General features: G+C 37.5%; 1 long non-coding RNA gene across 3 annotated transcripts in view; it reads left to right on the forward strand.

The window, feature by feature from the left end:
• Positions 1–18,318, forward strand: part of LOC110129827 (uncharacterized) — a 241,907-nt gene that overhangs the window by 76,325 nt on the left and 147,264 nt on the right. For 2 of the 3 annotated variants that reach the window (XR_011491799.1, XR_011491798.1), the window contains exons 2-3: positions 6,065–6,186; positions 7,829–7,930. This is a non-coding gene — a long non-coding RNA (uncharacterized lncRNA). The remainder of the gene's footprint in view (positions 1–6,064; positions 6,187–7,828; positions 7,931–18,318) is intronic. The other variant, XR_011491800.1, reaches the window with a different exon arrangement.

Here is an 18,318-nt window from a genome sequence, read left to right on the forward strand (position 1 = left end):
GGAAGAAATGAAGAATCCCAGGGTTAGTAGAAGGAAAGAAGTCTTAAAAATTAGGGCAGAAATAAATGCAAAAGAAACTAAAGAGACCATAGCAAAAATCAACAAAGCTAAAAGCTGGTTTTTTGAAAAATAAACAAAATTGACAAACCATTAGCAAGACTTATTAAGAAACAGAGAAGAACTAAATTAACAAAATTAGAAATGAAAATGGAGAGATCACAACAGACAACACTGAAATACAAAGGATCATAAGAGACTACTATCAGCAACTCTATGCCAATAAAATGGACAACTTGGAAGAAACGGACAAATTCTTAGAAAAGTATACGTTTCCAAAACTGAACCAGGAAGAAATAGAAGATCTTAACAAACCCATCACAAACAAGGAAATCGAAACTGTAATCAGAAATCTTCCAGCAAACAAAAGCCCAGGATCATATGGCTTCACAGCTGAATTCTACCAAAAATTTAGAGAAGAGCTAACACCTATCTTACTCAAACAATTCCAGAAAATTGCAGAAGAAGGTAAACTTCCACACTCATTCTATGAGGCCACCATCACCCTAATTCCAAAACCAGACTAAGATGCCACAAAAAAAGAAAACTACAGGCCAATATCACTGATGAACATAGATGCAAAAATCCTTAACAAAATTCTAGCAAACAGAATCCAACAGCATATTAAAAAAATCATACACCATGACCAAGTGGGCTTTATCCCAGGAATGCAAGGATTCTTTAATATCCACAAATCAATCAATGTAATACACCACATTAACAAATTGAAAGATAAAAACCATGTGATTATCTCAATAGATGCAGAGAAAGCCTTTGACAAAATTCAACATCCATTTATGATTAAAACTCTCCAGAAAGCAGGAATAGAAGGAACATGCCTCAACATAATAAAAGCTATATATGACAAACCCACAGCAAGCATCACCCTCAACGGTGAAAAATTGAAAGCATTTCCCCTGAAATCAGGAACAAGACAAGGGTGCCCACTCTCACCACTACTATTCAACATAGTTTTGGAAGTGTTGGCCACAGCAATCAGGGCAGAAAAAGAAGTAAAAGGAATCCAGATAGGAAAAGAAGAAGTGAAACTCTTGCTGTTTGCAGATGACATGATCCTCTACATAGAAAACCCTAAAGACTCTACCAGAAAATTACTAGAGCTAAGCAATGAATAGAGTAAAGTTGCAGGATATAAAATTAACACACAGAAATCCCTTGCATTCCTATACACTAACAATGAGAAAACAGAAAGAGAAATTAAGGAAACAATACCATTCACCATTGCAACAAAAGAATAAAATACTTAGGAGTATATCTACCTAAGGAAACAAAGACCTATACATAGAAAACTATAAAACACTGATGAAAGAAATCAAAGAGGACACAAACAGATGGAAAAATATACCGTGTTCATGGATTGGAAGAATCAATATTGTCAAAATGGCTATACTACCCAAAGCAATCTATAGATTCAATGCAATCCCTATCAAGCTACCAACGGTATTTTTCACAGAACTAGAACAAATAATTTCACAATTTGTATGGAAATACAAAAAACCTCGCATAGCCAAAGGAATCTTGAGAAAGAAGAATGGAACTGGAGGAATCAACCTGCCTGACTTCAGACTATACTACAAAGCCAAGTCATCAAGACTGTGTGGTACTGGCACAAAGACAGAAATATAGATCAATGGAACAGAATAGAAAGCCCAGAGATAAATCCATGAACCTATGGACACCTTATCTTCGACAAAGGAGGCAAGGAAATACAATGGAAAAAAGACAACCTTCCCAATGGTGCTGGGAAAACTGGTCAACCACTTGTAAAAGAATGAAACTAGAACACTTTCTAATATCATACACAAAAATAAACTCAAAATGGATTAAAGATCTAAATATAAGACCAGAAACTATCAAACTCCTAGAGGAGAACATAGGCAAAACACTCTCTGACATAAATCACAGCAGGATCCTCTATGACCCACCTCCCAGAATATTGGAAATAAAAGCAAAAATAAACAAATGGGACCTAATTAAACTTAAAAGCTTTTGCACAACAAAGGAAACTATAAGTAAGGTGAAAAGACAGCCCTCAGATTGGGAGAAAATAATAGCAAATGAAGCAACAGACAAAGGATTAATCTCAAAAATATACAAGCAACTCCTGAAGCTCAATTCCAGTAAAATACATGACCCAATCAAAATATGGGCCAAAGAACTAAACAGACATTTCTCCAAGGACGACATACAGACGGCTAACAAACACATGAAAAGATGCTCAACATCACTCATTATCAGAGAAATGCAAATCAAAACCACAATGAGGTACCATTACACGCCAGTCAGGATGGCTGCTATCCAAAAGTCTACAAGCAATAAATGCTGGAGAGGGTGTGGAGAAAAGGGAACCCTCTTACACTGTTGGTGTAAATGCAAACTAGTACAGCCACTGTGGAAAACAGTTGGAGGTTACTTAAAAAGCTGGAAATAGAACTGCCATATGACCCAGCAATCTCACTTTGGGCATACACACTGAGGAAACCAGATCTGAAAGAGACACGTGCACCCCAATGTTCATCACAGCATGGTTTATAATAGCCAGGACATGGAAGCAACCTAGATGCCCATCAGCAGACGAATGGATAAGGAAGCTGTGGTACATATACACCATGGAAATTGCTCAGCAGTTAAAAAGAATTCATTTGAGTCAGTTCTAATGAGATGGATGAAACTGGAGACCATTATACAGAGTGAAGTAAGTAAGCCAGAAAGATAAAGACCATTACAGTATACTAACACATATATATGGAATTTAGAAAGATGGTAACGATAACCCTATATGCAAAACAGAAAAAGAGACACAGATGTACAGAACAGACTTGTGGACTCTGTGGGAGAAGGCGAGGGTGGGATGTTTCGAAAGAACAGTATGTATATTATCTATAGTGAAACAGATCACCAGCCCAGGTTGGATGCATGAGACAAGTGCTCGGACCTGGTGCACTGGGAAGACCCAGAGGAATCGGGTGGAGAGGGCGGTGGGACGGGGGATCGGGATGGGGAATACATGTAACTCCATGGCTGATTCATGTCAATATATGACAAAACCCACTGCAATGTTGTGAAGTAATTAGCCTCCAACTAATAAAAATAAATGGAAAAAAAATTAAAAAAAAAAAAAAATAAAGCTAGATAGGCTTGTATCACAATATCTTAAACATATAAAGCAATTTAAAGAACAGCATGTATATTATCTATAGTGAAACAGATCACCAGCCCAGGTGGGATGCATGAAACAAGTGCTCGGGCCTGGTGCACTGGGAAGACCCAGAGGAATCGGGTGGAGAGGGAGGTGGGAGAGGGGATCGGGATGGGGAGTACATGTAACTCCATGGCTAATTCATGTCAATGTATGACAAAACCCACTACAATATTGTAAAGTAATTATCCTCCAACTAATAAAAATAAATGAAAAAAAAAATGAACAACTCAAAAAAATGCATACAGTGTCTTTACATACATTTTCTAATTCCATTCTCTCAAAAACCTAATCTACTTCATACAAAGGAATTTAGATTTAGGAATACTTGCTCAAGATTACTCAGTTGGTAAGTGGTGTGGAAGGATTTGGACCCAGGTTACTGTTGTCAAGTTTAGTCTTGTTATATCACACATGCAAATGATAGAGAAATACCCATTGGAAATTGTGTAAGTGGAGAGGCAACATAGAGAAGAATACAACAACTTACCTGAAAATCTCTGATTTCCTAGGAAGAGAGTTTTATAATTCTGATTTTAAAGAGAGCATTTACTCTGTTCCGTTGCTTGATGGGCTAGTTATGAAAAAGCCAGCTGCTGAGATATACCATTAAACTAGTCTATCTGAATTTGAAATCAGTTGGTCTGATCATGCCCCATTTAGTTGTTATCTGAATGGACAATGGTGAACCTATCTTCTGACTGAATAGAAATGAATGGACTCTTATTAAAAGGCATCTGTATTCTATCAGGCTCATGCTTACTCCTAATTTTATTACAAGGACAAAAGAGAGAAAATGATTCTTCAAGGGATTATTGTAGGATGTTTAGAAAAAGACAAAAACAAATGCAGCACTACTTTCATTATGCAGTCATTTTTTAAAACTAAAAGCAAGGAAATTCAAGTGTTTTATTCATGGCCTTATCAATCTTCACAATGTTCCTGTAAGTCACTTAGGTGGTAAGAGTTTCTATTAGGAGAAGAAATTTGATATGTTTATTCAGTGCAAGAAAAAAGATACACGGAGACAAGAGACTTGCAATAAGAACACTTTAGCTTGAAATATTACACATAATAACAGGGAATAAAGAATTATCCAAGGGAGGAAAAAATTACATCTAACTATTGGAATATGGAAATGTTTTCTCATAATAAGTGAAAATAGAAAATAAATCATAGTGAAGATTAAAAATAGAAAAATTCATGATATTTCAGCTAAATTCAACAAGCATTTATTGAATGCCTAATGAATTTAAACTTTAATCATTTTCTGTCTCTATAGTTATGTTGAAAAATGCTGTTTCTTAAGTGCCAAGTGTTAAAAATATTTCCTAAATGCTGAAGAAGTTTCCCTGAAAATATGAGCAGTATATGAAGATGAGCTTTAATAATGATTCTGGTTGTGAATGGTTGTAAGGTAGGAGAAGTAATGAAAATTCTTAGGAGGACTTTTGCTGAATCATTGAATAAACCATCAAATAGTGAGAGAGTCAATTCCTAGGCAGATTGAAAAGAAGTCCAGGATCCCCAAGGAGGAGAAAGGGGTCTGGGACTCTCAAAGTGGAGATAGGGGTCTGGAATTCTCAAGGAGGAGGAAAGGACAAACTTTTTTTGTCTATATTCCTTCAGTTCAGTTCAGTTCACTTGCTCAGTCGTGTCCAACTTTTTGCGACCCCATGAATTGCAGCATGCCAGGCCTCCCTGTCCATCACCAACTCCCGGAGTTTACTCAAACTCATGTCCATCGAGTTGGTGATGCCATCCCGCCATCTCATCCTCTGTTGTTCCCTTCTCCTGCCCTCAATCCCTCCCAGCATCAGGGTCTTTTCCAATGAGTCACTCTTCGCATGAGGTGGCCAAAGTATTGGAGTTTCAGCTTCAGCATCAGTCCTTCCAATGAACACCCAGGACTGATCTCAGTCTTAGTCAATTACCCAACTCAGTTTAAACTCTGTACTAGGGATTATACAACAACAATGTATCCTGCTTGAGGACAGTTTCTCCTTTCTGAAAACCTTCTGACTAATCCTGATATCTTAGAATGTATAATATGAGAGTAGGTCTGGTAGGATCTTTCTACTGTTAAACTCTAATCTTGTTATCCTAAAATGTAAATTGTGGGAGTGGGTCTGGTAAAATTTTCACAAACTTGTGACATTCTTTTGATTCATTATAATAACTAATTAAAAGGTATATAACTCCAATGCTAACACTAGCAAGGGGGTATTCTTTTTGCCCCCTTCTGGTGTCTATGTCAGAAGCTTTCTCTTTTATACTTTAATAAAACTTTATTACACAAAAGGTCTGAGTGATCAAACCTTGTCTCTGGCCCTGGATTGAATTCTCCTCTGGAGGCCAATAATCCTGGCATCTTTCATAGTTCAGCAACAACCTTTCAATAGGAAACAAACACAAGGATAGACTCTGTACCTAAGTACAGACTAAGGGAAAGTGTGAAATGATGGATCAATGATTGGCTCTTCATTTTCACTATGCAGAAAATGAACAGAAAAGCAATTAAGCCATAACATGAGGAATTTTTAGTTGACACTTGGAAAGATTTCCCAACAATGATTATCACCTAATACAACCCTGCATTGGGCTTTTATTAAGGTAGGTTTTGGAACATTCTTTAAGTGATAAAGAAGGGAGATAGTGGTATATAATTCTGAGGGCCCTTAGCCTTAGTGTGTGCGTGTGTTTAAACTATTTTCTAAGAGATTTTTCAGTTCATTGTTTAATTCCATTAATTCGTGTATTGTCATTCTCCTCAACTTCTTTCTTCAGCTTTTCTGAGCCCACAAATCTAGGGGAAAAAATCTGGAAAAATGTCATGTTAAAGTTTGTCGTTCCAACCAATCAAAAGTATGTCCAAAACAATTGATGGAACATGGAAAATCTATTACTCGGTATGTATTTTGTACCTAGTGTGACACATCTCCAAATTTTAAATTAGGCCATGATGTCTTCCCTTTATGTCTGTTGGAAGCTCAAATTCTTTCAAGCTTGCTAGTTCCTGACTGTCAGGGAAAAAGGCTTTCTAGCTAATAGTGGACTTGATCATCTGGTGGTTTATATCCCTTCTACAAGCATATAGATTTTTAAGAGAACTTGATGGGGATAAGGCAGTACTTAACCTAAAAGAAAGAAGCTCTAAAATTTCTGCTAGAGGAAGGGAAGCCAATATGGACAGAAGTCCTTTTAATCACACTATAAAATGACTACCTGTACTTATGGTGGACACAGGAGCAAGATATAATAAAATAGGAAATTTATAATGTGATCAGGAGAAAATGACTGGAAAGAGTGAATAAAATCCCAAAAGGAAAAGAAAGCTGAGGAAAGACAGGTGAACTGATTATGGGAGAGAGAGAGAGAATGAAAAATAGATAGATCGTAAAGGACTATGTATTGTTGTATAGTAACCAAAATCTATGTTACTAAACAATCACTTTCATGTGAAAATTAAATTATTGTTTTCCATTTTTTAGACTTAACTTTCAGTTCAGTCGCTCAGTCATGTCTGACTTTTGCATATTATAATTTTTCCATTTTCTCTTCTTTTCAGTCTCCTTTCTCATTTCCCATCTGCCTTTGCATTTCTTCCCACTGGATACTGTCTGTCTGTGTATTTATCTATCTTTCTCCTTCTTGTTCTTCAACTCTATGTGTTTGAAAGTGAAAGTGAAATTTGCTCAGTTGTGTCTCACTCTTTGTGACCCCATGGACTGTAGCCTGCCAGGTCCCTCTGTTCATGGAATTCTCCAGGCAAGAATACTGGAGTGGTTTGCCATTTCCTTCTCCCTATATGTTTGATTCTTATATCAATTCCTTCAAGATGTCACAGTTAAAGTTGATTATATTCTTCATAACAATAGCTTCTTCTTGAGAATGTGAGTTCAGTTCAGCTCAGTTCAGTTCAGTCACTCAGTCGTGTCTAACTCTTTGTGACCCCCTGGACTGCAGCATGCCAGGCCTCCCTGTCATCACCCACACCCAGAGTTTACTCAAACTCATGTCCATAGAGCCAGTGATGCCATCCAACCATCTCATCCTCTGTCATCCCCTCCTCCTCCTGCCTTCAGTCATTCCCAACATCAGGGTCTTTTACAGTGAGTCAGTTCTTTGCATCAGGTGGCCAAAGTATTGGAGTTTCAACTTCAGCATCAGTCCTTTCAATGAATATTCAGGACTGATTTCCTTTAGGATGGACTGGTTGGATCTCCTTGCAGTCCAAGGGACTCTCAAGAGTCTTCTCCAACACCACAGTTCAAAAGCATCAATTCTTCAGCACTCAGCTTTCCTTATAGAATGTGAGTGAGAACCTCAAATTATTTGATCAGTGTTTTTCCAACTTTGAAAAAATTACATGCTTCTTAAAATGTAGACCTATTGATTAAGAATCTTTGGTAATGTTTGTGGTGATGATCTATGTGCTAGATCCTATAATTTTTAAAAAGTTTACATGATGAGTTTTATATACTTTAATACTTGAGATACATTACTGTAAAGAAATACAAGCTTAAAAGTAATACATTTTTCTGATTTTAGGTATACATCCTTTTTGGAATACCGATGTAAATGTTGAAGCAAGAAAAATGAAGCTGGATGGTATTCTGAGGGCTGCTTTCAGAAGGCAAATGACAGGTTAAGGTGAATGTGTTACTGTTTTCTACATTCTCCTTACTGCTGTGAAAAAAAAAATCATGACAATGCTGAATGCTTAGCTTCTTTCAGTGATAGCATTCATAAGAATGTTAATACAAATTTAATAATTTTTTTCCTGTCTTTTTTTTCCCCTATCATGCATGTCTTTCAAAGCTCTGCCTCTTTCCCTTCAAAATTTTTCTCCCTGAAACTTGAGCTCTACTTTCATTACTTTTGTGATTATGCAAAAGGTTATTTGGGAAAAAATCTTTTATAAAAGTTTTACACATTTATTTTACTTTTGACAGTATTCTTGAAAACTAGAATTGGTTACTGCTACCTCAATGAAATTATCCTTCTGTAAATGCTTCAAAGGTGATTTCCAAGCAGTTTGATTGCTTATTGAATTGTGAATATAACAGAACATTAATTATTTCTTTTTGAGGAAAGGGAATGTTTAAATCTGCCTGAAGCTAGATTGTTTTTTCATCTAAACCTTTACAGTGGCTGAGATTAATCACATTTTCAAATGCAGGGTCTGGCCATGTGATGAAGGCATGGCCAACCAATTTCTCCATCAGTTTGCTAATAAATTAAAGGGTCATTTTTGATAAGCCCTATAGTCTTCTCTTACATTAGATTGAAGGATTAGATTTTCCTCTGATTCTTTTAAAATGATAATTAGCTAAAGAAAAAGTATTAAGGACTGAATATTTATGCAAAGTGATTCTATTGGTTTTCATAACTATAGTAGATGAAAGTGAAGGCCTTTTCAAGCATACATGGACTTTGGTGAAATGTGATATGTATAGTTGTGGTATTTTACCTATCTCGTGTAACATTATAAGCTTATTACTTTGGAAGAAAGATTTCATATCCTTAGGGGTCCCCAAGGTAGTCTTTTCTACCAAAGAAAGAACATAAAACATTGGCTCAGCCTCTTGGTTTATAAACTGTACAGCTTTGAGTATATTGTTAGTGTTTTAAAAACAAGAAAATGCTAATTATAAAGAAGCTTTATGAGTTGTGGCTGAATGCAAAAATTAGTTAATTTGGGAAGCATGTTGGCTCCATCCTGTAAGCTAATTATCCACATCTTATTAAGATTGGATGTATTTCTATCGCAGATTTCTTTCTTGGTAGTTGGTTTGGGATAGTTCCATACTGGTAGAGGGAAACAGAGAATTAAAATAATTACCTGAATACTTCAACTGAAAAAGTGATTCTCCTTAAATACTCAGTTTAATGAGGCTAAAAAGTTGTTTAAGTGACTGCTGAGCCACTCTTTCCTCACCAGCCCTCCATGGTCAACCAAAGTCAGTATTCAGTATAAACAATTTTTGAAAAAGAAGTGAGGCCTTTAACAGGGAATACTAGACAAAGAATTAGAGAAAAGGTAACATTCTAGTTAGAAGACCAGCTACTTATGGCCCTAATTTCCCACTCGAGCCTCTGAAGCAGATTTCTTTCATGTGGCATAAGTTCTCCTGCAGGGATGGGGCTGCCAGGACTTCAGGGATCTCCTGAAGACCATTATGGGACTGTTCCCAGGAGCCAGGGTTTATGCCTGAACTTTGTCCATTTTCTTCCCTGCTTTGTTGACTAGAATTGAGGTGTTCTCACTACTGCAGGTACTTGAAGCTTTTACATAAGACATAGGGCTTATTTCCCACTGACTTTTGAATGTAAAAAATGATGTTAAATTGGAGGTTTTAATGGCGACATAGATATATCTGCAAGATATCCAAGTAAGTCATAAAACAGAGGACACTGTAGGAAGTTTAAAAGGAAGTTTACAAACCTTCAGAATGTTTCTCTTTCCATGGGGCATGCCCCTCTTTATTTTATTTTATGAGAGTAGGGATTCAAGGAGATTATCAGGAAAGCTTGATTGGATATCTGTCAGCAAATGAAACAAAGAGGCCGTTAGGTTCACTGGGTTTGTTAGGTTCAGAGGTTGTGGACATAAAGGCTGAGGCAATGTTTTTCTGGACTGGAGTGGGCCACAAGCTAAAAGGAGCTAGATGGGGTGCTCCTAATACTACCTCTAGGGCAGCCCAGAGGGCAGTCAAGAGAAGTTAGAAGTGACTGCTAAGTTAGTAGAGGTTGAGAGGGGCAGAAACCCTGGAAGAGGTTAGATTCACCTGGGACTAGAAACCACCTCTAAGTGTCCACTCTAATGCTGGACATTTCTGAAGAATCCACAAATTGGCTCCATTAGAGAAAGTCAAATGTAAACATTTGTTGTATCAAGAGAGGATGAAGCCAGTTCAGGACCCTGCAGTCAACAAGTGCCAGGGAAATCATTGAGTTGGCTGTTTTCAGCCAAGGGCAGAGAATAAAGTAGCCCAATGAATACAGTAAAGTGGTGGGAGGCAAAAGCATGACATTGTATACTGATTAAATTCCTTTGGTCTTACCTGGTAAAAAATCATATGCATAACTCCTAAGACTTGCTTAATTAGTCAGGAGTTAATTATTACTGCTTCAGCTGTTTTAAGGAGGCAATGTTTAACACAATTAGAAATCAAAAATTTTAAATATTCAGCTGGTACAAATTTTAATTGACTTCATATAACAAAGCAACATAATCTAAACAAAATTGTCTATGGTATACATTTTTTCAAGATGGAATAATCATAAATCTAGTGCTTTCTTACTTAATTTTGTATTATCAAGTTTCCATTTTATTATAGTGTAAGTTAGCATATCATTTTTAAATGTAAGAAGATCTTTTTTTTTTTTAAATTAATCCCCAAAATCTTTCAGTGACAGCAAATGGGGAAGCCAGTAGACCCTGAAGCCAAGTCACTGCAAGATCTTCCCCATGTGATGTGTTGCATTCCAGTTGAATTGCTTAATTATTGAGTCATAGTCTCTGAGACTGGCATCTTGCAAGAACAAGATGGTAGTGGTTGTGCTTGTTCCTGGTGTAGACTTTAATTTAGCTTTATTTTATGCAAAGCACTTTAGAAAAATGAATGAAAGCAACCCAAAATATGTGTAATCTTAAAAGGGTGTTCTATTTAGAGTACAGATCTGAGGATCTGACAATGAGCTGACTATGGAGAATTGTTTTCAACTGCTCCACTCTGCTGTATTTTCAGTCTTGCAGTTTCTGTGGTAATGCTCAATCCACTACTGTGACTGCTACTGTCGCCGTTCTGTTTCCTCCCTCCCCACCCCCACCCAGGATATTGAATATAGTTCCCTGTGCTATACAGTAGGACCTTGTTGTTCACATAACCATTCTCTTTTGATTATTTTCATCTTAGAATTCTCCTTGGTTTCCCTCAAGGGCTTCTTCCTCTAGTTTGATTTCTTAGGGTTCATTTCTTGATCTTTATGTTGGACACAGTTGCTGCTCTATTCAGATCCCTTTTAATGGGATCACCCAGCATATCTCCCAGTTTCTCAGCTGTTGTTTGTGTTGGCTACTAATGGCTCACAGTTGACCCTCTTCTCTGAAGACTTGTCTGCATAGAGCTGCCTGTCCTGGAAGTCATGATTTGCTCCCTTCCCAGAGTAGCCTGTACCTAACAACTCCATTGGGAGAAGGACTCTAAAAAACTGACTCTTGCCTCAAAATGGGGCCAACTCTGTGATACTTTGGTGGTTCAGATTTTACTATGGGATTAAGATGAAGCTTGGCTCCATCTGAGACTATATCCTCCTTAGCTTTTCCCCCTGCGCAGGCTGCTTCTTCTACTCCCCCTTTCCCGAGAATACTCTTCAGTATATACTTTGAACAAGAATTCCTATCTTGGACTATTCCTAGGAAACCCAACCTGAGACAGTCATTTTAGTCTCTCCATAGAGCTCCTCTCTAAGCAATCCTGTGACTTCAACAAAAGACAATATACTGCCTTTCAAACTAATATTCTCCCACTCATATCTCTTGTCTAAACTCCAGACTGAGAAGGACAACTGACTACTTTTTTAGATTTTGTTAAATTTAGGACTACCTCTTTTCACTGGGAGAGATTATATTTTGATATTTTTTAATTGCAGTGAATTATAAATTTTAGGATCATAGAAGTCTTAGGTCAACTGAAAGCTTCATATACTATTTGTATGTTATATGTGTTAGATGCTCAGTCATGTCTGACTCTTTGTAACCCCATGGACTGTAGCCTGTCAGGGAAATGGTCTTGTGAGTATAACATATTCCTATGGATACATCAAGATTGTGCACAGCAGCATAAATCACATAGAATTGGGTTATGTACAGTTTCTGAGGTTTTCATCTCCTTGAGAAAGCCTATCCTTGTTCAAGAAAATGAAAGTGACGTTATTATAGGGAACATCACTGCACTGAAATTAAAAAAACCCCAAATCATTCCAAACTTAATACTTTGATCATTCTTAGCAATAAATTACTTGCTATAAGCCTCACAATACTGCTATGCTACAGCATAGTACAGTTAATCTGCCTGCTAGAAGCCTTCCTTGAGATCCTTGGGCTGAGCTTAATTTGGCGAACAGACCTCTGTTACAATCTCATCACATTACATTTCAAATGTTTGTTTCCTTGTTTTGTATCCTCTATTGTCCCTTGAGGATACAGATTGTATTTTTTCATCTTTTCTTAATTAATAGTAGATACTCAATAAATATTGCTTTTTGAAAGAATGTAAAAAATGAAGAGGGCAAGAAAAATAGAAAAAGAAGGATTCACAGGATAGAGAAGGGTTGACTTAGCTTTTGACTATCAGTTATTAATTTATTGCCTCTCAGCTCTTCATGCACCTTTCAGTATATTCTTTGTGATAAGGAAATTCCTTCCCTATATCTCCTTTAAAGTGAGTATAATGTTAAGCTCCCACCCAGGAAAGAACACTGGACAGACGTTGCAGGAGGAAGAAGCTATCTTGCAGTTTCTTGTGTGGCAGTGGGGCTTGGTGGTATGGGTATCAGAACACTGGGTGCCTCTTGACCCAGCCATAGGCCCCAAACACGGTTCTTACAGCCTTGGCCTGGCCACCAGCTTCCCATAGTCATCTGGCCAAGGAAGCCAGAGCTACTATGTTCCTGTATTCTCTGAAGGCCTTTTCCTCCCACCAGCAACCCAGACTCATGTCACTGGTTGCTATTCACATACTCCCCCACCTGTATTATGGAAGTTGCCTGTTTCTTACCCAGCCACTCCAGACCAGCCCAGGCCTGATGGAACCAGTAAAATACTTTATTATCCACTGGCCAAACCACACCTTCTCCAAGTCTGAATGCCTTCCAAGTTTGGGCTTCCTTGGTGCTCTCCCTCCACCCTAGGGTGCCATAGAACATTTTACTTGTACCTTGTGGTTACTCTTTTATCATATTTAATGCTTCTTTATGTTCATCTTCCCCCTTTAAACCTTCTCTGTGGTTTCTACAACCTCATTGTATTCAGACTACTGCAATCTGTGTTGCAGAATCCCTTTGACAGGTTGGCCTAAGTGGCATACCTAAAACTAGATCCCACATTTGTTTGTTTATCAAAATATAGTGGAGCCTAAAGAAAAGTCAGAAAGATCTTTCACTATTTAATTCTTGGCCATAAAATTGTTGTGTTTATTTTTCAATCTGATTAGTATTCCAGCTTAGATACTTAGGGGTTTTTTGGTTTTGTTTTTGCTTAAGACTTGTCATAAAACAACAGTTTTGACCTGTGAGCCTTATAGACATACTTAAGAGTAAATGGAGATGTGGCATCCACATGTGTAAAACTAAAGATATTTTATTCCTTCTGTTGGAAAGATTATTTTTGAATATTTGGGAAAAAAGACACTACTAAAATCAGATGTAGGCTAATCAAGAACATGAGTAAGGATACACAAAGCCAGTCAAAGACAGTGAACAGAGCCATTAAGCTTGCTATGAATCTGTCAGATTTGACTATTTCAGTTTTTGCCTGCTATAGAAATTATGTTTTCAAGCAGCAGATTTAGTCTTTCTCAGTCCCCTAAATATATCAGTTAAGATTCTGTTGCACGTGACAGAAAATCAATCCTAACTGGCTTAAAAAATAAGAGGAATTTATTAGCTAGCATAGCTTGAAAATCCAGAAAATAGTTTCATTTTAATTATGGTTTGGTCAGGGGATCAACGTCATCAGGACTTCATCCTCCTCTTTCCTTCTTATCTTCTGTTCTGTTGCCTTCATTCTTCATCTCTACATGAAAGAGAATGTCACCCAGAAGATCTAAGCCTACATCATCCTAGGTAAACATAGTAGAAATAAAAACTTTCTCTGGGAACTCCTATCAAATACTGGCATTCATTTTGATGGAGCAGTTTGGTTACATGCCTAACCATGAACTAAAGGACTAGTAGAGCAGGGGTTATGCTCCTTTTATTTATTTATTTATTTTTTTGAGATTGGATTATTGTTGGAGCCAGACAGAGTTAGTAAGGGATGATTCTCTAGAGAGTCTTAGAGAAATCTTGTCTAAAGTATGGTACCCTAAAGAACAGATAAATGCTTGGTTGGCAAGTAACAAATGTTCACTGAATTAAGAAAGTCCTAAACCAGACTTCCTGACTCTCAGCAGCCGATGGCAGTCAGTCTACTTGGACAAATCTTGCTGCCCCTAACCCAAGCATTCAATATGACCAATATAAGCACCAATGTGTGTACCAAGCCACAATCTGACCCTAATCCTTGCCAATAATACATTCCTCTGGCAACTGGCTGGATTCTTCCATTGAAATATGGAGATCATCTGTCAGGTCTGCTAGACTTTTAATAAAGGAGTCCAGCATGGCCAGCAGTCTTTGTGTACTTAACCCACATGGAAAAGTAGCTTGTGTATTTTTGAAAACAACCTGTCTTTGTTAACTGCTTTCTGCCATTCATTGTGCTTTAAGGGTTTCAAACTTGCCAACCTAAGATGATAAGAGCAGATGGTAGAGGGAGAATGCCTTTTGCTTCTCATCTCCATTTTACCCATTGAAGATAGAGTTCCTTACTGAGTGTTTCATCATGAGAAATCCTGGACTGGATGAAACACAAGCTGGAATCAAGATTTCTAGGAGAAATATCAATAACCTCAGGTAAGCAGATGCCACCACACTATTGGCAGAAAGCAAAGAAGAACTAAAGAGCCTCTTGATGAAAGTGAAAGAGGAGAGTGAAAAGTTGGCTTAAAACTCAACATTCAGAAAACTAAGATCATGGCATCTAGTCCCATCACTTCCTGGCAAATAGATGGGGAAAGAGTGTAAACAGTCATAGACTTTATTTTTTGTGGCTCCAAAATCACTGCAGATGGTGACTGCAGCCATGAAATTAAAAGACACTGGCTCCTTGGAAAAAAGCTATGACCAACTTAGCATATTAAAAAGCAGAGACATTACTTTACCAAACATGGTCCATCTAGCCAAAGGTATGGTTTTTCCAGTAGTCATGTATGGATATGAGAGTTGATCTATAAAGAAAGCTGAGCACTGAAGAACTGATGCTTTTAAACTGTGGTGTTGGAGAAGACTCTTGAGAGTCCCTTAGACTACAAGGAGATCCTACCAGTCCATCCTAAAGGAAATCAGTCGTGAATATTTGTTGGAAGGACTGGTGCTGAAGCTGAAACTCTGATACTTTGGCCACTTGATGCAAATAACTGACTCATTTGAAAAGACCCTGATGCTGTGAAGGCCGGAGGTGAAAGGGACGACAGAGAATGAGATGGTTGGTTGGCATCACCAACTTGATGGACATGAGTTTGAGTAAACTCCAAGAGTTGGTGTTGGACAGGGAGGCCTGGTGTGCTGCAGTCTATGGGGTCACAAAGCATTGGACATGAATGAGCGACTGAACTGAACTGTGTTTGCTAAGTTGTGAACATACTTTATATAATTTTATATTGTATATATATGAACTTTATGTATATGAACTTACTTTATCCTCACCATAAACCTGTGAAATAGATACTGTACTTATAAATGAGGAAACTGAGGGTGAAGAACTTAGGCAATTTGGTCAATGACACACAAGTATAAAGAGGATCAGGAATTCTCCTTCAGGTAGTTTGACTTTGAAACTTGTCTTCACAACCATCACACAGTGCTACCTCTAGTGGGCACCAACAGAGTCATCCTTGGTTTATTTCTGATAAGGTGCTTGGTGTGCCCTGGCTATTTTGTTAAGGAATTGGCTTTTTCAGGTTGAACATAGGGACAATGTCTTTGGTGTTTTTGCACAGTTGCTTAAATATATAAGGCACATTTTGGGTACAAAAATAGGGTCAGAAGCAGATCCTGTTTAACCTCTTTTGTTTAGTGCAGCATTTTTTCTTTTTTAATTGAAGCATAGTTGGTTTACAATGTTGTGATAATGTGATTCAGTTTTATGTATCTATCTTTTTCCTGCTCTTTTCCATTATAATTTATTACAGGCTATTGACTATAGTTTCCTATGCTGTATAGTAGGGCCCTGTTGTTTACCTATTCTATATATAATAATTTGCATCTTCTAGTCCCAAACTCCCAATCCAACCATGCCCCCCCTGCCCCAATCCACACTGGCAATCACACAAAGCCTTGAATCCAAAACGTCAGCTCCTATGTATAAATATATACAGATTGCTGGCCCCTTGGCCCTTCTTGTTTACATTGAACTTCCCATTGCCTTAGCTGTTCTACTTGCTAAGATACAGAATAATATGGACGGTCAGAGCAGGGGGCTGGGAATCAGATAGACCTTGCTTCAAGTTCTGACCTGGCAATTTAGATTTATGTGAATTTGAGTAGAGTACCCTCTCTAAGCTATAATCTTCCTATATGTAAAGTGGTGAGGAAACAGAACTTAAGAAACAGAAAACTTGATTCAGCCTTGGGTAATGAGAAAAGAAGCTACATTTTACAATAATCAACAAAAGACTGTTCCTATGAGACTCTTACTCTGGGGTAAGTACCTGAAACATTATATTTTTATTTAATTTATGTAATAGATTTGGGGTAGGAAATGAAATTTCTTCATTTATGTTGTAAAATAACTCACCAGCTTTGTTTCTCTGTGTAAGTATTATAGGTTCTAGCCCAGGTTTCCCTGCCAGCCTTTGAACAAACAAAAACAGCAACAAGGGCTTCCAGATCCAAGCATGATGGGAGCTTGGTTTCTTGATAACAGGAATAATAAATAGTGGGTTTTCCCCATAACATTTATTATGAAGATTTAATGAGATAATAGATGCTCAACAAAAACAGTTATAAACTTTCAATCCACAGCCCTTACTCTGACCTGGAGTCTGTCCCTGTATTTCTTCTTACACACTCCCATCCTGTCTTCCTCCCTCCCTTAACTGGACTCTCATCTTCTGGTTCATTCTGCAAAAGTGCCAGCAGCATAGATTGTACAAACGAGTGTCTGAAACCTTACTCAAAATTCTGCGCTTCTTTTGGTCTTAGCAGGATTTGGCTTTCATGCTTTGGGTCCCACTAGTATTTCTGTGCTAGGATCTGATAAGTCACCTCAGTTATTCTCTAATTCCTATGGGCTCTGTGCTTCCCTAGTCTCCAGCCTAAAATGTAACAAGATTTCCTGGTAGCTCCTGCATCTTGTAAATTGGAAAGACTGATTTCAGTTCTCCCAAGTCATTTCTGGGATGTCAGGGCTTAGAATCTTTGCTGCAGCTAAGCAGAGCTGCCTGTGGTTATTTCTAGTTTCTCAGTGGCAGAAGCTACTGAGCCACAGAAGCCACAGTTTGATATCGTTTCTGTACAATGTCTATAGTCTATGTGTTTACCAAATGGCTCTGTAATTATGTTCCTAAAATATCCATAGTGTAAAATAAGTAAGATTTAAATACAAAAGCGGATCACTTAGAGGTAGACACAAATGTGGCTTTTTTGTTATTTAACCTGAGGTGCTTAACAACAATTTCTGTTTTACCTGCAGTATTTTGTTCTAGTTATTAATGAATTAGTTTTTTTCTTCCAGAGTACCTACCTGTTCTTTACATAACCTTGGTTTTTAACTTGATTTTTTTATGTTAGTTAATCTCACAAATGCACTGCAGTTTCTGAAGACAACATGATGCCACTTAAGCCCTCCTGTTGTGGATGAAACAGGATTTTGTGATGTGACCATTATCATCAGCAGGAAAGAGATTAGTGGGAAATTGAAGTTCAAGCTCATGGTATACTTGGAAAGATGACTTATTATTTTTTTCGATGGACACTCCCTAAAATGAAATAAGAGAGCCATGAGATAGGAGAGATGGACATTCCAAGTCATTTAGACCAAGTTCAAAATCAAGATAGAAATATCCCTTTCAAAAATTTTGCTTTTACATTTTGATTCACTTCTATTCTTCAGTTTACCTTAATGAAGATCTCAAATTTAGGTGGACTCAAGCTTTCCCCCCGCAGTATCACCTTGCTTAATTTCCTTCTCTTACCATCTTCATTAAATCTTC

The sequence above is a fragment of the Odocoileus virginianus genome, chromosome 16, assembly GCF_023699985.2.
Source record: "Odocoileus virginianus isolate 20LAN1187 ecotype Illinois chromosome 16, Ovbor_1.2, whole genome shotgun sequence".
Lineage (NCBI taxonomy): Eukaryota > Metazoa > Chordata > Mammalia > Artiodactyla > Cervidae > Odocoileus > Odocoileus virginianus.